This window comes from Canis aureus, chromosome 24 (genome assembly GCF_053574225.1).
Source record: "Canis aureus isolate CA01 chromosome 24, VMU_Caureus_v.1.0, whole genome shotgun sequence".
Taxonomy (NCBI): domain Eukaryota; kingdom Metazoa; phylum Chordata; class Mammalia; order Carnivora; family Canidae; genus Canis; species Canis aureus.
In genome coordinates this window covers 34207501-34212848 of record NC_135634.1, presented here as the reverse complement: position 1 = coordinate 34212848, position 5348 = coordinate 34207501, and positions in this window count along the sequence as shown.

Genomic DNA, 5348 nt, shown 5'->3' with positions numbered 1-5348 from the left:
ATTCTTGTTCTGTTTGAATGCAGTTTTTCCTTTAGTTCTGGAAATTCTTACTCAACTTAGTCTTGTAATCTTAAAGGTATGAAAAACCTTTATTCATCAAAACTCCTTCTCATAAATCTCTTTGGAGATAAAACACATTTGTAAGAACATCAGAATAGTAGCTATAAACAAGACTCAAGAATGACCATGATTAAAGATCTGATGAGAAGTTAGTATCAATAATCAGAATTACAAGTAATGAAGTTATACCAAGACATATGAAAACTTCAGGAATTTTGTTAATTTCTAGAACAGTTACAGCATTTGCTCATGCATTATAATCTAAAAAGTTTTATCCTCTCTTTCCTGGATATGCTTCCAACTTAATTTAACATACCAAATAAAGCCTGATTAGTCAAAAAGATTTCATTTAGAATTTGAATTTTGAGAAATTTGTTAAAAATATCAGATTTTAAAGCACAAGCTTACATAGGATTATAAGTCATTACAAAACTTAAAACTTAATTATCTGTTAGCCAAGATGGCAACAAAAGATTCTAAGGGCAAATGCAGAAGTTTACAGAGTTCTCAGCAAAACTTGGCTCTTTTAATATTAAGAAGATTTAGCTTTCCTAAGTAATTAAAGACCCAATAAAGACAAAATATAAGAAAGTTTTTTTTTTCTGAGCAGATAAACACTTTTGTTTTACAATTTTCTATCAAGAACAGACCAATAATAAAATAAGAAACAAAAAACAAACAAAACCTTTATCATCTTAACACAGAGAAAAATCAAATTCCAATCTTATGCCATTGTACTTCTGATATTAAAACTCATTCATTCCAATCTTAGTCAGTCCTGATTATGCATAAAATTCTTTTCCAAGGAGTCTCTTCGCATAAGCTTTCTACAACTTTCTTTTTTCATTCAGATTTTGTCATGTTTTCCCTCTCCAAACAACCAATCTCATTTTAGGAGAAAGTTACTTTCTTTTCCTACAACAAAAATGCATTCCCATTGTTCATACATTTCTTACCAAAAACGCATACTTCATTTTTCTTGCATACAGAGCTATTTCTCTCATTGTTTCCAGTAGTCTTAATGACATTTATTAGAATTCTTTATGTTTAGAAGCCTTGCATTTGAGTGAAAACTAAGTAGTAAGTAAGTGTGACCTGTCCATTATACCAGAATTCTCTGGATTGACAAATTTATGAGTACATTTCATAATCTCTAAAAATGTGTTTTTCCATGGTACCATTTTTCAATAAAGCATAAAATATTATTCCTAAAAGACTCAAATTTACTTTATCCGTAATCAGACAAAAGTAGATAAACCTATGTTTAGTAATCAACATTTCAGTATTTTATCTTATTTGAAAAAGACTTAGATATCCAATGAATTCAATCAAATTTATCACTTAACCTAGCCAAACTTTGAAGTTTTAGTTTACCAAAGATTATGAAAGCTATTTAGAAGTTTACCTACAAATCTTATCTCTTCAACCTACTTGTTCCTACTTACTGATTACTCATGAAAACTTCATAAGACAGAGAAAATCAACTATCATGTTAAAACATTTTTGTTGACAAATTGCAAAAGATACAACATGAATTTAAGTAGTAAATTCAAGTAGAATCAGAGTTGATTATCTTTATTGTATTTGATGTTTATAACTCCAAAAGTCATGCATATTTTAATTAAACCAAAAAACTTAAACTAGTTTTAATACTGAATATTTTTCACACGATCATATGAATATGAAAAACATTTGGCTAAGCTCCGTTTTTTCTTACTTTTAGAATGTTCAATTGTGGGACACCTGGGTGGCTCAGTGGTTGAGTGTCTACCTTTGGCTCAGGGTATGATGCTGGGGTCCTGGGATGGAGTCCTGCATTGGGCTCCCCTCGGGGATCCTGCTTCTCCCTCTGCCTGTGTCTCTGCCTCTTTCTCTGTGTCTCTCATGAATAAATAAATAAAATCTTTAAAAAATATATAGAATGCCTAATTCTTACAAGTGCTTGCCTTTTAACCAGTAAAATAGAGCTCTTTTGCAAATTAATATTAACAATACCATCCAGAGGGAGAAAATATCACATATAGATAGACACAATAAAAAACCTATATAGTGAAGATTTATATTTATACTTGAAAAGTAACCTCATAGAAGCTGTGGCTAGATTTTGAGATGCTTTTCTTAAAAGACTTCTTTTTCCCTTTTTAAAATTTTTCAGTCTTAAGAATGGGGAATGATGTAGATAAGAGTTCCCAGAAATGTTGAAAAGCTTTGGCTTGTTTCTGGGGCCTCATTCCTAGTTTTTGCAAAGATTTACAAGATAAAGACAATTGCTTTCAATCCCTAAGGGAATTAAGTTGCAACCCAAATGACATTATAGACTAATCTACCCATCTGGTTCCATTTTATACTGTCAGTGTTTTTAGAAGCTTCCAAGTACCAATCAAAATATGCATCTTACGTTGTTTAGTCTACTTGCTGGCTTTCTCTAGTTGAGTGCACATATACACTCATTAGATATTTTTTAAAAGATCCTCATTTAGACCATTTGAGTGTTAAGATTATCCTTGGTGTAATCTTAAAATTGTCTTTTGACCTCCTTCATCTGGGGATTTTGAGGCTCTACCTGAAAAAATTATTCAGTCTGCCAGTGCATTGACCAAAGGGGCTTTTCTCTCTCTCTTTTTATCCCAAAGGGGGGTATTTCTTAAAATACTTCTCCAGACAGTTCATTCTTCCTGCTGCTTAAGATAGAGACAGAGCCCTAAAGCTGGTTTGTAGGGCAATTACCACTCATCTGTCTGAAGGGACTCTGATTAAAATGCCCAGAGCGGGCACTGAACCTGTTCAGCTAGTCAAGGTACACAGATCCAACAAAGTGTCAGGAGAGGTTCTCCTATGCACCCTTCCAATAGGTTTTCCAGCAACACAGAGGAGCTGGATCAGGTGAGCTGCTGCTGCCCACTGCATAATATGCTGGGAGCTGGGGGAACTTAAAGGGGTCAGGCCAGAGGTCCCATCTGAGCTGCCAAATTTGTAACAGAACTCAAAAGATTCACTGCTTGGGGTACATTAATTTAAACATTACCCAAGGGAGTGTTCAAAGCAAAGAACTTTTTACTACTTGTTACAAGCAAAGAGAGGGATATAGCTCTCAAAGTGCTGTCTCTTGTGATTCCATTTCTGTGGTGTCTCATAATGCACAAAACAATGACTGAACCACTGCCGAAATAGTTGGTTCACTTTTCCTTTTCCATTTCCTTTCCCCCACCATTTCTGATATCTAATAATACCTTGGGCATTTTCAGGGCATCCTTGTACTTATGTGCTGATCTAAAATGCTCGAAATATCTGGCCAAGTCTCTCACGTGGAAGTGGCTAGCCAGCTTAGGATTTCCTCCATGGACAATGGGATTTCCAGGGGCAGGGCCACTTTACCTGTGCTTGTTTTGTTTTTCCATCTCGTGGCTGGTTTGCCAATTGTTAGAAGATGGAAGAGGGGCAGTAGAGATCCTCCAAACTGGGAAGGTGCTTGGAGACCAAAACACAAAGCAGAATATTCCATACAGTTTACATAGAGTTCTATTCAGAGTAACATAACTGATGGGGGAATCTGGTGGTCGACAATCTAGATAACAACACAGCTATTACCCACAAAGCCCAAATCTTTGTCTACAGACTTTATAAAGTAAGGAGATATTTAGAGGGCATGTGGTGAGGTCAAAGAATCTGCATGCTAAATTACTTGATCACTAACACTTAACAGACATTGTGGTGCCATTTATGCAAAGGAGTAGAGGCGGATGATATCTCTACTGGTTATCTAAATAACTTTCAGGAAGACCAGAACAAGCCTCCCTGCATTTCAGTGGGGGCATACATTAACCTCCAACCGGCCTGGAACATGTAGCAACCACGGAAGGTCATCCCATGAACATGAACAAGATGGAGGGCCAAATATGGAATCAGTATTGCCAACACTCCTACAAAATGCTTTACAAATATATAATAGCATTTGATCCTTGTAAACTCCATTGAAGCAGAATTCTGGAAGTTATTTCTTTTTTAATGTATTTTTTTAAAAGATTTTATTTACTTATTCATGAGAGACAGAGAGAGAGAGAGAGAGGGAAAGACATAGGCAGAGGGAGAGCAGACTCCCCATGAGGAGCCTGATGTGGGACTCGATCCTGGGACTCTGGGATCATGACCTGAGCCGAAGGCAGAAGCTTAGCCATTGAGCCACCCAGACACCCTGGAAGTTATTTGTTATATGACTTCAGAACTTAACTTTATCTGTCATTAATATTTAAGAGAAAGTTTGATCCCAGTATAATACAGCAATTGGCAGAGTAGGACTTGAAGTTTCTGATTCAAGATCCTGTGCTCTTCCTCATGATACAACAACATAACAACATCTACTACTATGATTATCAGATTTCTGTGAGAAATAAAGGAGATCACATATTTAAACCATCAGCCAGGTTTCTGGCACTTAGTAAGTGTTAAAGTTTAGCTATTACCATTATTATTGTTGTTATAAGTAGTAATATTATATGAAAGGTTTATCTTGGTCTGAATCTCTATTCTTTTTTAAAAAATATTTATTTATTTATTCATGAGAGACACACAGAGAGAAGAGGGGGAGGGGAAAAGAGGCATAGGCAGAGGAAGAAGCAGGCTCCATGTAGGGAGCTGCATGTGGGACTCAATCCTGGGTCTCCAGGATCACGCCCTGGGCTGAAGGTGGCGCTAAACCGCTGAGCCACCTGGGCTGCCCCTGAATCTCTATTCTAATAATATCTTGCAATATGAATTTGAAAGACCTCATTGTTTTTCTGGACAAAAATACCCCAAAATTGTTTTTCTGAACAAAAATATTAGGAAAAAGTTATTTATGTGGATTGATCATTGGGAATTCTTGGAAGATGACTGAAATCTCAATCCAGAGAATTGTTATAAATTAATGTTCATTGAGTACTAACAGCAGAGGAGGTGCTGTCTCCTAGGTATGGGGATAACACTGTATGTTTTTGGTTCCATAGGAGTAGGGGCCCATATCCCCAAATCACATGTTGTGTGATATTCATGGTCCCTGGAGTAGTTGTCATGAAAAAAAATTTGCAAAAATAGATTAATAAACATTCTCTAAGCATTTGGGATACAAGAGATTGTAGGGATCACAGCAAAGCCTGACGTGGTTTTTAACCCCCAAAATTTTGAAATCTAATTGAAGAGGCTCTTTTTGTGAATAAAATAGTAATTGAAGATAACATAGAAGTTTATCATCCACAGAAACTTATTGGAGATTGTGATGCATCAGATAATTTAAGAGGCCCTGTAAATGGGCA